This window comes from Doryrhamphus excisus, linkage group LG23 (genome assembly GCF_037039965.1).
Source record: "Doryrhamphus excisus strain RoL-2023G ecotype Guam linkage group LG23, RoL_Dexc_Guam_v1.1, whole genome shotgun sequence".
Classification (NCBI taxonomy): Eukaryota; Metazoa; Chordata; class Actinopteri; order Syngnathiformes; family Syngnathidae; genus Doryrhamphus; species Doryrhamphus excisus.
Window position 1 is genome coordinate 8967479 of NC_136379.1, and position 16802 is coordinate 8984280.

Here is a 16802-nt window from a genome sequence, read left to right on the forward strand (position 1 = left end):
ATACGGGAAAATTGAGAAGGTGATTGAAGGAAGAGTAAAGTCCAAAGGGAAACCCGGTTCTACTTCTACGACGTCCATTTTTCGTTGTTCACCAACATCGTTTTTTAAAGTCGAAAAAACGATGTGTGTGTGCAGATAAAAACAACAAGGTAGCCATGTTTCTGTGGCAGGTAAGCACCTTGCCGCGCTTTGTCAAAGACAGACATTTTCCATCCTAACAGCCCCCCCCCCCCCCCCCCCCCCGTCGCCAAACGTGCCGCGGTATAAGTGCGAATTGCACCCAGGCACGGTTTGATTGCTCGAATCCGACGACGCCCACCCTGGTCTAAAATGGACTTTTTACTTCTTCAGCATCAACGAGAAAAGCTTACCCTCGCTCTTTGTGCCCCCCCCAGCGCCCCACGCCCCCCGCCCCGCCCGTTCGGTAAACGCGGCGCCGTGACAGGCTTAACGGCGATATGAGCGGATGTGTTATCTGTTCAATTCCGAATTCATAAATCTTTGAGATCAGATGAAATTGAAGCAGCTTGAAAAGCTGAGGGGGGGGGTAGGGGAAGGGGGGGCGGGGTAGGAGATTGACACGTCTGAGTGGCTCCGTGGGCGACGCGGCGGCAGTAAGATGCATGCTAATGTAGCATCACGCATGTGTTTGTATGTACTCAACCGGTGAGTGTGCATTGTGGTCCATATTACCTCCATATGCATGCATGCATTTATGCATGAGAGTCCACTTGGGTGCTGATCTTCTGTCAGTAGGAACCAGACAGCTTATTTACATTAAAAGGCACCCAGTAAAGGCAACATTACATATCTTTATCTCAATATTTATTTTTTTCGTGTAATATTTCCCGAATAAGTTAGCAGACCTCAAAAAAAGTGAAGCAATCAGTTGCCAATTTTTTTTTTTTTTTTTGAGTTCATAAACTCAAACATTTGAGTATATCACAGCTTTAATATTTGGAAAAAAAATAATAATTTCGGGGTGACGAGATAGAAATAGCTTTATTTGTGTTACCTACACAGTAAAAATCTATCTGATGCAATGGATTTATTTTAAAAAAAATTTTGGTTTGATTTATTCATGTTTAATAGTTACTTTATTTTATAAGTAACTACTAATTTTTTTGAGTAGGTTACACAAATCTGTAAAAAAAAGTTCACTGAAAAGCTGGCAATCGACATTTATAAGTAGAAAATTTAAGAAAATTTCAAGTTACCTTATACCAATTAATTATTTTCAGCATTCGGATAAGTAACTGTTATAAGTATGTAAGTGCTATTGTAAGTAACTACTAATTATTTTAAGTAGGTTACACAAATCTGCAAAAAGTTCATATTAATAAAGAATGACAAGTTAAATAAACGGAAAAAACAGATAACGCAACTGGCAATCGACATTTATAAGTAGAACTTTTAAGAAAATTTTTATTTAACTATACTTATACCAATTATTTATTTTCAGCATTCGGCTTTACGGTGTCTTAAGTTGTATGTAAACTATGTTTTTAAGTTAATCTTACTTAATATAGCCATAGTTCAATTTAATCAAAAATTGATTAATCAAGTTAGGGTGCCCAAAAATGGCAGGAAATGCAGGGAAAAATAATAATAATAATAACAACTCCAATAGGGTCTTGGCATCGCTACCACTTGGTGCTCCAGAGACATTCTCTTCAGTGGACTCCACAGTGTCAAGTAACGGATCGTCCATCCGGAGCGTCCATCCGGATCGTCCATCCGGATGAAAATAATAATAATAATAATAATAATAACAACAACTCTAATAGGGTCTTGGCATGGCTACCACTTGGTGCTCCAGAGACATTCTCCACAGTGGACTCCACAGTGTCACGTAACGGATCATCCATCCGGATCGTCCATCCGGACGAAAATAATAATAATAACAACTCCAATAGGGTCTTGGCATGGCTACCACTTGGTGCTCCAGAGACATTCTCCACAGTGGACTCCACAGTGTCACGTAACGGATCGTCCATCCGGATCGTCCATCCGGAGCGTCCATCCGGAGCGTCCATCCGGAGCGTCCATCCGGAGCGTCCATCCGGATCGTCCATCCGGAGCGTCCGTCCGGAGCGTCCGCCCGGAGCGTCCATCCGGAGCGTCCCAGACAACAGGTGGATTGTAAGAAGGAGGCCTAGTGATTGTGTGCAACACAATACGACAATACCAAGCGGCGCTGCCAAGCGTTTATGCTAATGCTCCATTCAGGCAGGAGAATAGCGGATTAGCATGATGGCGCTGGACCACGTCCACGTCCGTCCTGCTGCCGCTGCATGATGGCCACATTGGGAAAGGAGGGGCCACCGGGTCACGTTCTGGGGAGATTTGTTCAACATCATAATTATTTAGCAATGCTGCGCGAAACCGTGCGAGTTTTATGTCAGAATATGAATAACATGATGCTGTTATACTCTTACATGTTTGTATTTTTTTTATTTTTATCCAGCGATCCTGTGTCAGGAGCGTAAGGCCACGTGAATTCAAAGGTGTTCACCCCTGGAGGCGGAGCTTCTGCGCCGTGCTTGTCGGGGTCGTCGCCGACGCCAAGAGATGAACGTCTTCAGCACGTTGTCTGTTCTCCTGACACTCGCGACAAAGCTGGTGGCTGTCAGCGCTGTGTTCCGTGTGCCTTCACTGTCACCTGCCCCCCCCCGCACCCCCCACCCCCAACCCCCACACCTTCCCTCCTCCTTCTTCCTGCATCCATCAGGGTTCCCCCGCGCGGCTTTTCCGCTCCGATGGCAGCCTGGCTCTTGTCTCCCAGTGAAGTAAAACTCACTTCTGAGGCAACCGCCATGAAGGTGTCATCGCCGCTGTCAATCACCACTCCCCACTCGCCACCTCTGATCTGAACCGCCGCCGAGTTCCTCTGACCGGAAGCAAGGAGGTTAGTGTTGGTTGACCTTGCTTGTTTTTCACCAGTAAAACTCAAACACAGCAACGCAGTCTTTCAAGATGAAGACCAATTGCAAAGGTCCTGAACTGGTCATGAATTTGGTGTAAAAAGAAGTTAAGCTCTGCTTGGGGTTGAGCCTTGAGTCCCAAAAAGTGCCCTGTGATTGGCTGGCTCACCCGAAGAATGGTTGTTTGTCTATATGTGCCTTGTGATTGGCTGGCTCGCCCGAAGAATGGTTGATTGTCTATATGTGCACTGTGATTGGCTGGCCACCAGTCCAGAGTGGACCCCGCCTCCCGCCCGAAGACAGCTAGGATAGGCTCCAGCACCCCAGCACCAAATTGGTCTTATTCTGGGCTTAAATTGGGCATTTTCAAGCCAGGGTCGGGTTTGGAAATAATTAACCGCCATAATCTACCTTCCGCTGGGAAGGAAGATTCACGGATAAAACGCTCGCATCATTCTGCTATAAGAGGCGGCGAGATTGGCGTTCTACCCGCTCAACTATCCACTCGCTCTTTGTTCAACAAGGCACAAACTCAATTACACAACGTTACACAGCACCACACGCTGACACTTTATTAACATCAGCCCCACCACAGAAGCGGCGGCATGGACTTCCTGTTTGAGGAGCATGGATGAAAGATTGTTCTTCCGTGTGTGTGTGTGTGTGTGTGTGTGTGTGTGTGTGTGTGTGAGGCCAGGCAGGTAATCAGTTCCACTTCATTTATTGGACTTCAGGTTTTGAGGGGTAAACAAGCTAAATGCCGCGGGTCAAAGCTTCCTGTTTGTGCAGGAAGCTGACTGCGGCTAATGGCGTCATATTTCAGAGCGCCGTCGCATCTCCGCCTCTGATCTCTTCATTAAGGTGATGTTGATGAATGCGCCAAAAGCGGCCGATGCGTCTTCATCGCACCGCACGGGCGAGGAAACGGGAGGTGGACTTAGTCGCTGCCTTACTTCCTTGATTCCTTGCTTCCTTGCTTGCTTGATTCCTCGCTGCCTTCATCTTGCGTGTAATGAGACGTGACGCCACGTCGACGATATGTTTGGTCTAGTGCTAACATAAACTGCTAACACGTATACATTTTGTTTGTTTACTTTTTTCTTCTCGTAATTACGACTTTTATGTCTTCCAATCATATTTTCAACATAAAACAAATTTTCCAAAAATTACAACTTTATTTGTTTGTTTGTTTGTCATGATATTAACATTTTTTAACCACTTTTTAAATGTAATATTTGAACTTTATGCTACCTATATTACAATGTAAATGTTTTTAATGTTAATCATCCTGTTATTCTTGCAAAATTACAACTTTTTTTCATTAGATTTCAACTTTTTTCACTGAATATTTTGACTTTATTCCCTTAAAGTGACTGCTGTTTTTTTTTCTCCATTTCTGCTGTTGTTTGTTTTTTTCCCAACTATATCATCATTCTGGTTGTAAATCTTTGTCTTAAACTACACACTCTCAGATATTTGTGCGGCGTTTTTGTGTCCTTGTTAGACCCAGTTTGTGCTGCTCTCTGAAGGGAGTAGTTAACAGCATGGTAAGAGATTTTAGTTTTAGTTTAGATTTTGATTTCATTGTTTGTGAAATGGGAAAAAAAATTTTGTGAAATGCATGAAAATGTGTTTTCTTTGGAAAACACTCTCAGATATGTGTTCTTGCAGAGTTGTGCAGCGTTTTTCTGTCCTTGTTAGACCCAGTTTGTGCTGCTCTCTGAAGGGAGTAGTTAACAGCATGGTAAGTTTGTTGTTCGTTGTTTGTTATAATATTACGACTTTTTCTGATGAAATTACAATTTTTATACTTTATGCAAAAATGCACATCCTTCTTTGAAAATCAAGATTCATTTTCATTGTTTGTGAAATGGAAAAAAATGTTTGTGAAATGCATGAAAATGTGTTTTTCTTTGGAAAACACACTCAGATATTTGTGCAGCGTTTTTGTGTCCTTGTTAGACCCAGTTTGTGCCGCTCTCTGAAGGGAGTAGTTAACAGCATGGTAAGAGATTTTAGTTTTAGTTTAGATTTAGATTTCATTGTTTGTGAAATGGAAAAAATTGTTTGTGAAATGCATGAAAATTTGTTTTTCTTTGGAAAACTACGAAATTTGCAAGTGATCCCAAACTAGTTTATGTGTTATTACTATTATTATTATTCCCGATCATCCATGAGAAAAATCCTTTGATCCATCTTGCATCCTTTGATTCGTCAGGTTTTTTTCAGGTTTCCCTAACCCCCCCTAACCCCCCACCCTACGCAACGTGAAAGCATGGCACTATCATATCCCAAGGAATAAAGAGACCAGAACTCCTAAAGTGACGTTTCCGGAATATTTATGCCATTCATGTATTCCATTCTTTCTCTTTTCCGTGTCCACACGATGCTGAGACGAGAGCGTCACCCGGTCGCTTCAGCCTCTCTGTGAAATAACGTCTGCCGGCGCTCGATAAGGCCGCGGCTGTCTTATCAGACAGGAAGTCAACAGTGTGATAGCAACGCCACTTGTGATCGTCGCGTTCCCGTAGCACACTTTTACTCCCGGTTAATTAACACGTGACATGCTTGTGTGCGCTGACCCCGCCTCCTCTGCCTGTGACGGGACTTCATTTGATTGCCCCCCCCCCCCCTGATATCCCACCAGCGGCAGTGGCACCTCTCCGTGGAATTGTGGAGCTGGAGCGGCAGGAATTAGCTTGACTGCATATTCCAAAGCCTTTTTCCTTAATGGCCTTTTCCACCACATGCTCCATTAATTCCCAGCATCGGCACAAGTTTTAAACGAGCTTGTCGACCTGGACGATGTTTGGAGGACAGATTAGATGTTGGGTGGGGGGGACGGGGGGGGGGGGGGGGGGGGGGGGGGGGGGTTGGTGTCACAGATGCACTGGACGGGAAAAGCCTCCCAAAAGCTTTTTTTTTTTTTATGCTGCTGGAATAAATTGATCCGGTTTCCATAAATTTGCATCAGTTAAGGAAGGAGCCAACTCACAACAATTTAACCGATACTCGCTATTTTGACGTTCGCGCAAAACGGCAGCCATATTGTCTGTCCAACATCTCGCCTTGGGCGGCGTCTCGGATGGAATATTCCCGTTCCGAAGGTCCAACGATAACACTACACTACCGCTCAAAAGTTTGGGATTTGTTTTCCAAAGAAAAAAATTTTTTTTGCATTTTTTCATTTCACAAGAATTAAAATAAATCCAATGATTTTCAAAGAAGGATCTACATTTTTGCATAATATAAAGTATAATATAAAAAATTACAATATGAAAAGAAAAATTACAAAAAGAACAATATTTATTTACATTACATCTGTTGAGAAAAACGTTCAAACTTTATGAGAATAAAGTCGTAACATTATGAGGTCATTTAGTTTAAATATTACAGATGTTGAAATATTAAAAATATGTTATTTGGTCAAAGTTGTCAGATTAAAAATAAATTATTAGCTTGGGGAAAAGGTTATGGGAATAAAGACAAAATATTATAGGAAGTCATAATAATATGAGTAAAAAAAATTTATTCAAGTAGTAAGTTGGAATATTAAAAATATGTTATTTGGTCAAAGTTGTCTTATTATTATTTTTCATAAATATATTAAAACATTTCTTATTTTTACAACAATAAGATGGTAATTTTATGAGGAAAAATAACATAACATGAGGAGCACAAAGTAAAGGAAATTAAAAATGAATTAAAATAAATATTACAGATATACAAAAATATACAAAATATACAAATATAAAATAAACAAAAATATGTTATTTGGTCAAAGTTGTCATATTAAAAATAACTATATTTGGCAAAAAGGTTATAGGAATAAAGACAAAATATTATAGAAACAAAGTCATAATATTATGAGTAAAAAAATTTGTATGTATTGAAGTAGAAAGTTTAAATATTAAAAAAAACGGGTAAAAATGGGTAAAAAAAAAAGCGAGTGATGATGATGATAATATAATAATATCACGCTATGTGAGTTAGGTTTATTTATTCACTTTTATTTTAACTTTCCATGCCCTTATTTTGTAGTTACGTCCTGTTCTGGTCCATTCAGATGATGGTGCGTTATCCCTGCGTGTCCATCACCGCACACAACAAGCGAGTACTGAGCGAGTACTGCACTTGGCTGTACTTCTTATGTACTGCAAAGATGTACTCGTGTGAATAAACACAGTCCTGGCCTACAAATGAGACCCTTTTGGGGGTCCCACGGGAGGCCGTGTGACCTATGACCTCTTTAGGTAAGAGGAGTAGACATCAGCTCACCTGCCGGCAGGTGCGGAGCAAGAAGAAGGACATCCTAAACGTGCTTATCTAATCTGTTGCCCCCTAATGAGCCACCCAGACGTTTGTGCCCCCGTACGTTAGTCTTTTGTGTCGGCGACTAATTACATGGCGAGCGTTTAGATCGGGACAAAGCCGGGCTTTAGGTGGGAAAAATGATCCCACGGTGGGAAAGTGGATGCTCGGGTTACCTGTGATCCCCCCCCCCCCCCTTTGACAACAGGACATCCTTGTTGCGGTGCCGTGTTCGGAGAGGCGGGGTGCTTGAAGTGGGCACATTCCGTCCTTGCCAAGGTCGTCGTCTTCTCAGGAGGATTAAAGCAGGAATCTTCCACTTGGAAAATCGCTTCTTTTTCTCCTCACACAAGAAATTGAAATGTTTGTCTTCATCTCGAGTGTGGAAAGTGTGCGTTTTTATTGGAAAATAAAAAATCTGCTTTGGTTAAAGTCTGTTTTGGTTTGAGTCAGACCTTCCTGAACGGATGAATGACTTTAACCAAGGCGCCACTGCATTTCCATGTTTTTATTGGAAAATAAAAAATCTGCTTTGGTTAAAGTCTGTTTTGGTTTGAGTCAGACCTTCCTGAACGGATGAATGACTTTAACCAAGGCGCCACTGCATTTCCATGTTTTTATTGGAAAATAAAAAATCTGCTTTGGTTAAAGTCTGTTTTGGTTTGAGTCAGACCTTCCTGAACGGATGAATGACTTTAACCAAGGCGCCACTGCATTTCCATGTTTTTATTGGAAAATAAAAAATCTGCTTTGGTTAAAGTCTGTTTTGGTTTGAGTCAGACCTTCCTGAACGGATGAATGACTTTAACCAGGGCGCCACTGCATTTCCATGTTTTTATTGGAAAATAAAAAAATCTGCTTTGGTTAAAGTCTGTTTTGGTTTGAGTCAGACCATCCTGAACGGATGAATGACTTTAACCAAGGCGCCACTGCATTTCTATGTTTTTATTGGAAAATAAAAAATCTGCTTTGGTTAAAGTCTGTTTTGGTTTGAGTCAGACCTTCCTGAACGGATGAATGACTTTAACCAAGGTGCCACTGCATTTCCATGTTTTTATTGGAAAATAAAAAATCTGCTTTGGTTAAAGTCTGTTTTGGTTTGAGTCAGACCTTCCTGAACGGATGAATGACTTTAACCAAGGCGCCACTGCATTTCCATGTTTTTATTGGAAAATAAATAATCTGCTTTGGTTAAAGTTTGTTTTGGTTTGAGTCAGACCATCCTGAACGGATGAATGACTTTAACCAAGTCGCCACTGCATTTCCATGTTTTTATTAGAAAATAAAAAATCTGCTTTGGTTAAAGTCTGTTTTGGTTTGAGTCAGACCTTCCTGAACGGATGAATGACTTTAACCAAGGCGCCACTGCATTTCCATGTTTTTATTGGAAAATAAAAAATCTGCTTTGGTTAAAGTCTATTTTGGTTTGAGTCAGACCTTCCTGAACGGATGAGTGACTTTAACTATTTCCATTTTTTTTATTGGGGGCAGGGGGTCGTCTTTAAGACATGAATTGGAATTACATTATTTTCTATGGGAAAATCTGCTTTGGTTAAAGTCTGTTTTGGTTTGAGTCAGACCATCCTGAACAGATGCATGACTTTAACCAAGGCGCCACTGCATTTCCATGTTTTTTTTTATTGGGGGCAGGGGGTCGTCTTTAAGACATGAATTGGAATTACATTATTTTCTATGGGAAAATCTGCTTTGGTTAAAGTCTGTTTTGGTTTGAGTCAGACCATCCTGAACAGATGCATGACTTTAACCAAGGCGCCACTGCATTTTCATGTTTTTTTATTGGGGGCAGGGGGTCATCTTTAAGACATGAATTGGAATTACATTATTTTCTATGGGAAAATCTGCTTTGGTTAAAGTCTGTTTTGGTTTGAGTCAGACCATCCTGAACAGATGCATGACTTTAACCAAGGCGCCACTGCATTTCCATGTTTTTTTAATGGGGGCAGGGGGTCGTCTTTAAGCATGGGAAGTGGTGGACTTGGAGAATGACCTCACATTGTCGCCTGTATCAACTTTACAACTTCACAATGATGATGTCAGGTTGTCATTATGCACTGTTAACCTATTCTAATTTCACACACACACACACACACACACACACACATCGCCATGAGCGTCTTCAGCGTGTTCTCTTGGCTGATATGTGTGACCTGTTGGTGTGGTGCAGGAGGGTAAATGAATAATGAATGCTGGGAAGAACATTATGCAACATTATACCATAGTGTGTCCACTCTAATGGCACATGGCCCATTTTAATGACTGCAACAGAACCCCCCCTCCCCCTCTCACCAGCACCACCACCCCACGGGACCCCCTGAGGGGGTGGTTAGTCCCCGGTGGAACGTATAACTGATTTATGGGGTTGCACTGAGTGGTTTTGGTTTACGCAAAGTGGGCATTCATGCTGAAATTCATGCCGTTTACTGCAATTGACGCTAACTTGGTGGATTATTTCCAGTCTTATTTGGAGTCATTGTCATGGTTTCGGTTGTGAGAAATTTGGACTAAATGACAGCAATCTATTTCATGTGGTCGTATGTGAGCAAAGATGCTGCTGTGGGTTTGAACTTTGGATTATTTGTAGTTTTTGAGTCAAAGGATCAGTGATCAAACACTAACCGTGTGACATGAACTCAGCAGGCTATGATTGGTCCAGTCCTGGGGTGTCCAGGAGACAGCAAAAACAAAATACAAAAATAAAAAAAAAGGTAATTTAATCGGGAAAAAGTCGTAATATTATAACGAACAAACCAAACAATTAATGAAGTTGTAATTTTTGTAAAATTAGGTTGTGGAAAAATTATAATATGATAAGAACTAAGTGTAAAATATTATCTAATAAAGACATACACTACCGCTCAAAAGTTTGGGATCACTTACAAATATCTATGTTTTCCAAAGACATTTTTTTTTCTTGAATTTTACAAAATTTTTCCCCAATTCACAAATTTTTTTATCCATTTCCCAAACAATGAAAATTAATGAAATGATTTTCAAAGAAGGATGTACATTTTTGCATAGAGGCCTACTATCAACAACTGTCTAGTATAATATTATCTCTTACCATGCTGTTAACTACTCCCTTCAGAGAGCAGCACAAACAAAAATTAAAATTTTACAATCATAAAGTCAAAATATGAAGAGAAGAAAATGCAACCCAACAAGAAAAATTTATAAAAAATAAAAAGTGGTATTCAAATAAGAATTTTGTTTTATAAAAGTTTAATATGAAACAGAAAAGATGTTATTTTTATTATTTTAAAAATAAACAAAATTTAATTTAATTTAATTTAATTTAATTTAATTTAATTTAATTTAATTTAATTTAATTTAATTTAATTTAATTTAATTTAATTTAATTTAATTTAATTTAATTTAATTTAATTTAATTCTCAAAGTGAGGAGACCTTGATTGTTGTTGTTTTATACTCAGCTGCACGGCGTTCGGGTGGTTAGCGTGGAGGCCACACAGCTAGGAGACCCGAGTTCAGTTCATCTCTGTGTGGAGTTTGCATGTTCTCGCCGTGCAAGCGTGGGTTTTCTCCGGGTATTCCGGTTTCTTCCCACATTCCAAAAACATGCTAGGTTAATTAGCGACTTCAAATTGTCCATAGGTATGAGTATGATGTGAGTGTGAATGGTTGTTTGTCTATATATGTGCCCTGTGATTGGCTGGGCCACCAGTCCAGGGTGTACCCCGCTGGGATAGGCTCCAGCACTCCCCACTATTGAACAATAAATGATATGTAAGTACTCTACACTGGTCAGTAGGTCTAACAAGGACAGAAAAACGCTGCACAAATATCTGAGAGTGTGTAGTTTAAGACAAAGACGCCTCACAGGTCGTCACCTGACAGCTGCGCTAAATAGTAGCCGTCAAACACCAGTGTCAGTGTCTAACAAGGACAGAAAAACGCTGCACAAATATCTGAGAGTGTGTAGTTTAAGACAAAGACACCTCACAGGTCGTCACCTGACAGCTGCGCTAAATAGTAGCCGTCAAACACCAGTGTCATAATCAACAGTGTATGTACTACGTTCATTTCCTGTTCTATGGTTATCATCACACGTGTCCATTTACCATGTATTACTATGCCCTAGCTGGTCCAATAACCTGACCCGTTTCTGAACTTTATCTCGCTCGGGCCGCCCATATCCGCGACAAAGCCGATGGCCGTTATATTGCAAGAATCAGCGTGCGTAAAGCTGAGAAATGAGCGCGTCCCGTTCTCCTCCGCCGTTATTGATCACCTGACATCCTGATAGAAAATAGGCAACGCTGACTTAATTAGTCAAAGGGAGGCTGGGTAATTACATGTCACTTTAACAATGTGTTTTATTGCTACACCAAGTGGATCTAATAGTGGGATCAATGCAAAGTGGAGTGGGGGGGAGGAGCCGCCACCCGTTACTGTATATCACATTTATGTCTTGGTGGGAAACTCACTCTTATGTCTGATTGTCTGAATGTAACCATAGCAACACAAATAAAATTTTTATGTAACTTACGAACCCCCACTCTGCTTTTTATGAAAGTGTCAATGGAAAATCTGCTTCTTGGTCTAAAATAAATGGGAAAAAAAATTCCCAGAGAAAAATAAGAAGCTTGTCGAAGAAACGGCCAACTATTTATGCTAAAATGTTGAACAGAGACAATGGAGGGCAGACTCACATGCCAATACAACGTTATTTAAGCATGTGGAGGGCTTGAAAAACATTTCGGAAGCACGATATGAAAGGATAATTTCCCGACACAAAGCCCCGTCTAATTGGCACCGCTGTGACGCAATACCATGCATTAGCGTAATGACATGTATGTCACTGGAAAATACGGAACCGGTACTTTCATAAACCATAGGGACTATTTCATTGCACACAGCAGGTTTTCCCGGTGAGGACCGCACGGTGAAAAAGTATGCGACTTTGCCACTTTGAAGTTTTGTCAAGCAAAACTTAGTCATATGGCTGAAAAAGCCTATTATTAATATGAATTCCACTCTTTTTTCCCATTTATGCAGGAACTTTTTCCAAATATTTCAACTTCTAAATTTTTTTTGGCAATGATATTATGATTTTAAATATTATTATTATTATTATTATTATTATTATTATTATTATTATTATTATTATTATTATTATTATTATTGTTGTTGTTGTTGTTGTTGTCATTATTATTATTATTAGTAGTAGTAGTAGTAGTAGTTATTATTAGTAGTATTATTAGTATTATTATTCGTAGTATTATTTAGAACATTATAACTGGCTGCACAGCGGTTGAGTGATTAGCGGTTGAGCGGTTGAGTGACATTATATTAATATATTTTATATTTAATATATTTTAATTATTATAATTATTATTATAATATATTATATTTTTCCAACCTAATTTTTTTGTTTTATTTGTCATAAAATTCTGACTTTAAAATATTTTTTCTCTAATATTTCTCAACTCTATGCTAGTAAAAATGTTCATAAAATTTGTCTTAATATTTTGACTTTATTCTTGTTTAGTCTTTCTGTTGTTTCTGTTATATAATTTTCCATAACCTAATTTTCCAAAAATGACCATTTTCTTTTGTTTTGTTTTATTTGTCATAATATTCTGACTTTAAAATATTTTTTCTCTAATATTTCTCAACTCTATGCCTGTAAAAATGTTCATAAAATTTGTCTTAATATTTTGACTTTATTCTTGTTTAGTCTTTCTGTTGTTTCTATTATATAATTTTCCATAACCTAATTTTCCAAAAATGACAATTTTCTTTTGTTTTGTTTTATTTGTCATAATATTCAGACTTTAAAATATTTTTTCTTTAATATTTCTCAACTCTATGCTAGTAAAAGTGTTCATAAAATTTGTCTTAATATTTTGACTTTATTCTTGTTTAGTCTTTCTGTTGTTTCTATTATATAATTTTCCATAACCTAATTTTCCAAAAATGACAATTTTCTTTTGTTTTGTTTTATTTGTCATAATATTCAGACTTTAAAATATTTTTTCTTTAATATTTCTCAACTCTATGCTAGTAAAAGTGTTCATAAAATTTGTCTTAATATTTTGACTTTATTCTTGTTTATTCTTTCTGTTGTTTCTGTTATATAATTTTCCATAACCTAATTTTCCAAAAATGACCATTTATTTTGTTTAGTTTTATTTGTCATAATATTCTGACTTTCTCTAATATTTCTCAACTCTATGCTAGTAAAAATGTTCATAAAATTTGTCTTAATATTTTGACTTTATTTTTGTTTATTCTGTTGTTTCTATGATATAATTTTTCGCAACCTAATTTTCCAAAAATGCCAACTTTATTCTTTTTTGTCATAATATTACCATTTTAAAAATAGAACATATTCATTAATGATGTTAACAAATATTAACATGACCTTAAATGTAGTTTTCTGTACGAGTATGGGTATGCAAGTACAGTAAAAGGGGCTTGAGTAGTACAAGGTAGTACTACATAAAGTATTTGTGCGAGATGGGAACGTTCTCTCTGCCTGATCAGGATCTTCTCAGCGTTCTCTGCTGACTGATGATTCTTTTTCTTTCCGGCTGCCTCGGAGATCCATCAGCAGGGAAATGGAGCTCCTGTCCGAGGCCGAGTGAGAGGAGATATTTCACCAGGCAGCGAGAGGAAGAGGAAGAGGAAGAGGAAGAGGAGGCTTTGAAATGAAGGGGGGGGGGGGGGGAGAAGAAGAGAAAGGAAAATTGATGCGAAGAAGGCGGCGTGAATGCGGCGGGTGCTTTCACTCCATCTCAAATGAAAATCCAATTTCCAAAAAGGCCTGTGGAGTTTGAGGGAGGAAGAAGAGGAGGAGGAAGAGGAGGAGGAAGAAGAGGGTGGCAAACACCCGTCCAAAAAAAAAAAAGGAAAATATAGAAATGTGCTGAAGATGAGGAGGGCCCAGAGACGTTTCCAAATCTTGCGGGCGCCGGCAGAGACAATGATCTTCAATTACCAGCTGCTCCATTTTAGACAAGAGCGGCGGGAAGGGGGGGCTAGTGAGGGGCGGACGGCGTGGAGATATTAGCGGCAAATGGAGAAGTAACGTGGGGGCCGGCCAGGGGGAGAAGGCGGCGCAGACAAAGCGGCAAAATAGATGAAGGATGAACATTTTATTCATCATATTCCATTAGAGCGTACGCCTCAGCTTCCTGGACTCTCACCCCGACGCCGCCGACGCCGCCGCCGCCGCCGCCGAATTTGCAGATTGTATCATTTTGTAAACACTCTTCCTTCTCGCCACGTCACGCCTGTCTGGCAGGTGGAGGCCCCCCCACCCCCGGCTTCGTTTCACACCCCGTCTGACGTCACTAGCTAACGCTGGGTTGGGCTGCTACGACAAGACGAGGCTGGGATACAAAGCAGAGTGGGGGTTTGTTTAAGGAGCGATATTTTTTACAGTTGGGATTTTATTTTTCTTTGTGTTGTTGTTACATTTTTTGCTGTTTGATTGCCAAACATGTGGGACCACGACAACGGTGTCCAAACTTTGGCCCTGCCGCCATTTTTCTTTTTATTGCACCATGGCTAAAAAAATACAAAAAATAATAAAATAAAAATAAAATAAATGTAATTGAAAAAAAATTAAATAATAATAATAAAGTCAAAATATGAAGAGAAAAAAATGCAACCCAACAAGAAAAATTTGTAAAAAAAAAAAAAAGTTGTATTCCAATAAGAATTTTCTTTTATAAAAGTTGAATATGCCGCCATTTTTCTTTTTATTGCGCCATAGCCAATAATAGTAAATTAACTATTAAATAAAAATAAGAAAACAAAAATAAAATAATTAAATGTAATTGAAAAAAAAATTTACAATCAAAAAGTCAAAATATGAAGAGAAGAAAATGCAACCCTACAAGAAAAATTTGTAAAAAAAATAAAAAGTGGTATTCCAATAAGAATTTTGTTTTATAAAATTTTAATATGCCGCCATTTTTCTTTTTATTGCCTCATAGCCAATAATAAATAAAAATAATTGAATGTAATTTTAAAAAAACAGCAAAATTGAAATTTTACAATCATAAAGTCAAAATATGAAGAGAAGAAAATGCAACTCAACAAGAGTGGTATTCCAATAAGAATTTTGTTTTATAAAAAAGACGTTATTTTTTTATTATTTTAAATTGTAATTTTATGAGAAACATAAATTTAACAATTTAATTTAATTTAATTTAATTTAATTTAATTTAATTTAATTTAATTTAATTTAATTTAATTTAATTTAATTCTCACAGCTAGGAGACCTTGATTGTTGCTGTTTTATACTCAGCTGCACGGCGGTCGGGTGGTTAGCGTAGAGGTCACACAGCTAGGAGACCCGAGTTCAGTTCATCTCTGTGTGGAGTTTGCATGTTGTCCCCGTGCATGCGTGGGTTTTCTCCAGGTACTCCAGTTTCCTCCCTTTCTCGCCCGAAGACAGCTGGGATAGGCTCCAGCACCCCCCACGATAAGAATCCCCCCCCCATGAATGAATTTATTGGAATATTTCTGTGTAAAGCTGACTATAGGGGTGTTAGTTTTTGTCTAGAGGGCTCTACTAGTGGCTAAAAAGCGTATTGTAGATAACTTTTCTATGCTATACTCCGGTTTCCTCCCACATTCCAAAAACATGCTAGGCTAATTAGCGACTCCAAATTGTCCATAGGTATGAATGTGAGTGTGAATGGTTGTTTGTCTATATGTGCCCTGTGATTGGCTGGCTGGCTACCAGTCCAGGGTGTACCCCGCCTCTCGCCCGAAGACAGCTGGGATAGGCTCCAGCACCCCCCACGATAAGAACCCCCCCCCATGAATGAATTTATTGGAATATTTCTGTCCATTTTTAGTCCTTTTAGACTTCCTTTTGGCACGTTTTCCTGCCCTAGCTGCTTTCCTCGTGCACGGCGCGCTAGAAGAACATCTCATTTCCTGCGCTGTCATTAGCCTGCCAAGTCGCTGTCGCTAATGTAGCTAGCTGATGGAGGCGAGCTGAAGGCGGGCCAGGAGAGAAGCATTTGCTATGCTAATTGCTGGCAGGTAAACAACGCCGATGACCTCCCGCCACAGCCACACGCCGTATTTCTTATGCGGGAACTTCATGCTGACATATTTGTGTGCGTTAGAGAGCGAGAGAGAGAAAGACAGAGAGAGAGAGAGACAACAAAAGGCAGAAAGCATGAAAGCGGCTGTTTACCCCCCCTGAAAAGCGGCCGGGGTCATCGCCGGCCTAATTAAACCGCTGAGTATTTTTAGCTTCCCGAGCTGCTGTCAGAGCGGGAGTGTGTTTATCCGGGCGGGAACAAACGGCGGAGTTTTCAGATTTATTGCCAACTGTCATGTTAGCGCCCCTCCTGTCCGCCGCCAGAAAGGCGGCCCTGCTGGGGAAGCGTTACATCAAACGGCCCCCCGTCACAAATACCTTTAATTACTCTCCGCCTCGCCTCCTCTTTAAGTCCCGTCTCCTTCTGGATGCCGTTCAAGCCCGACGCTGATGCTTCCTCCTCTCCGTCAGCCCAATGTTGACTTTTAACCAACCTTCTTAATTATCGGGAATCAAGTT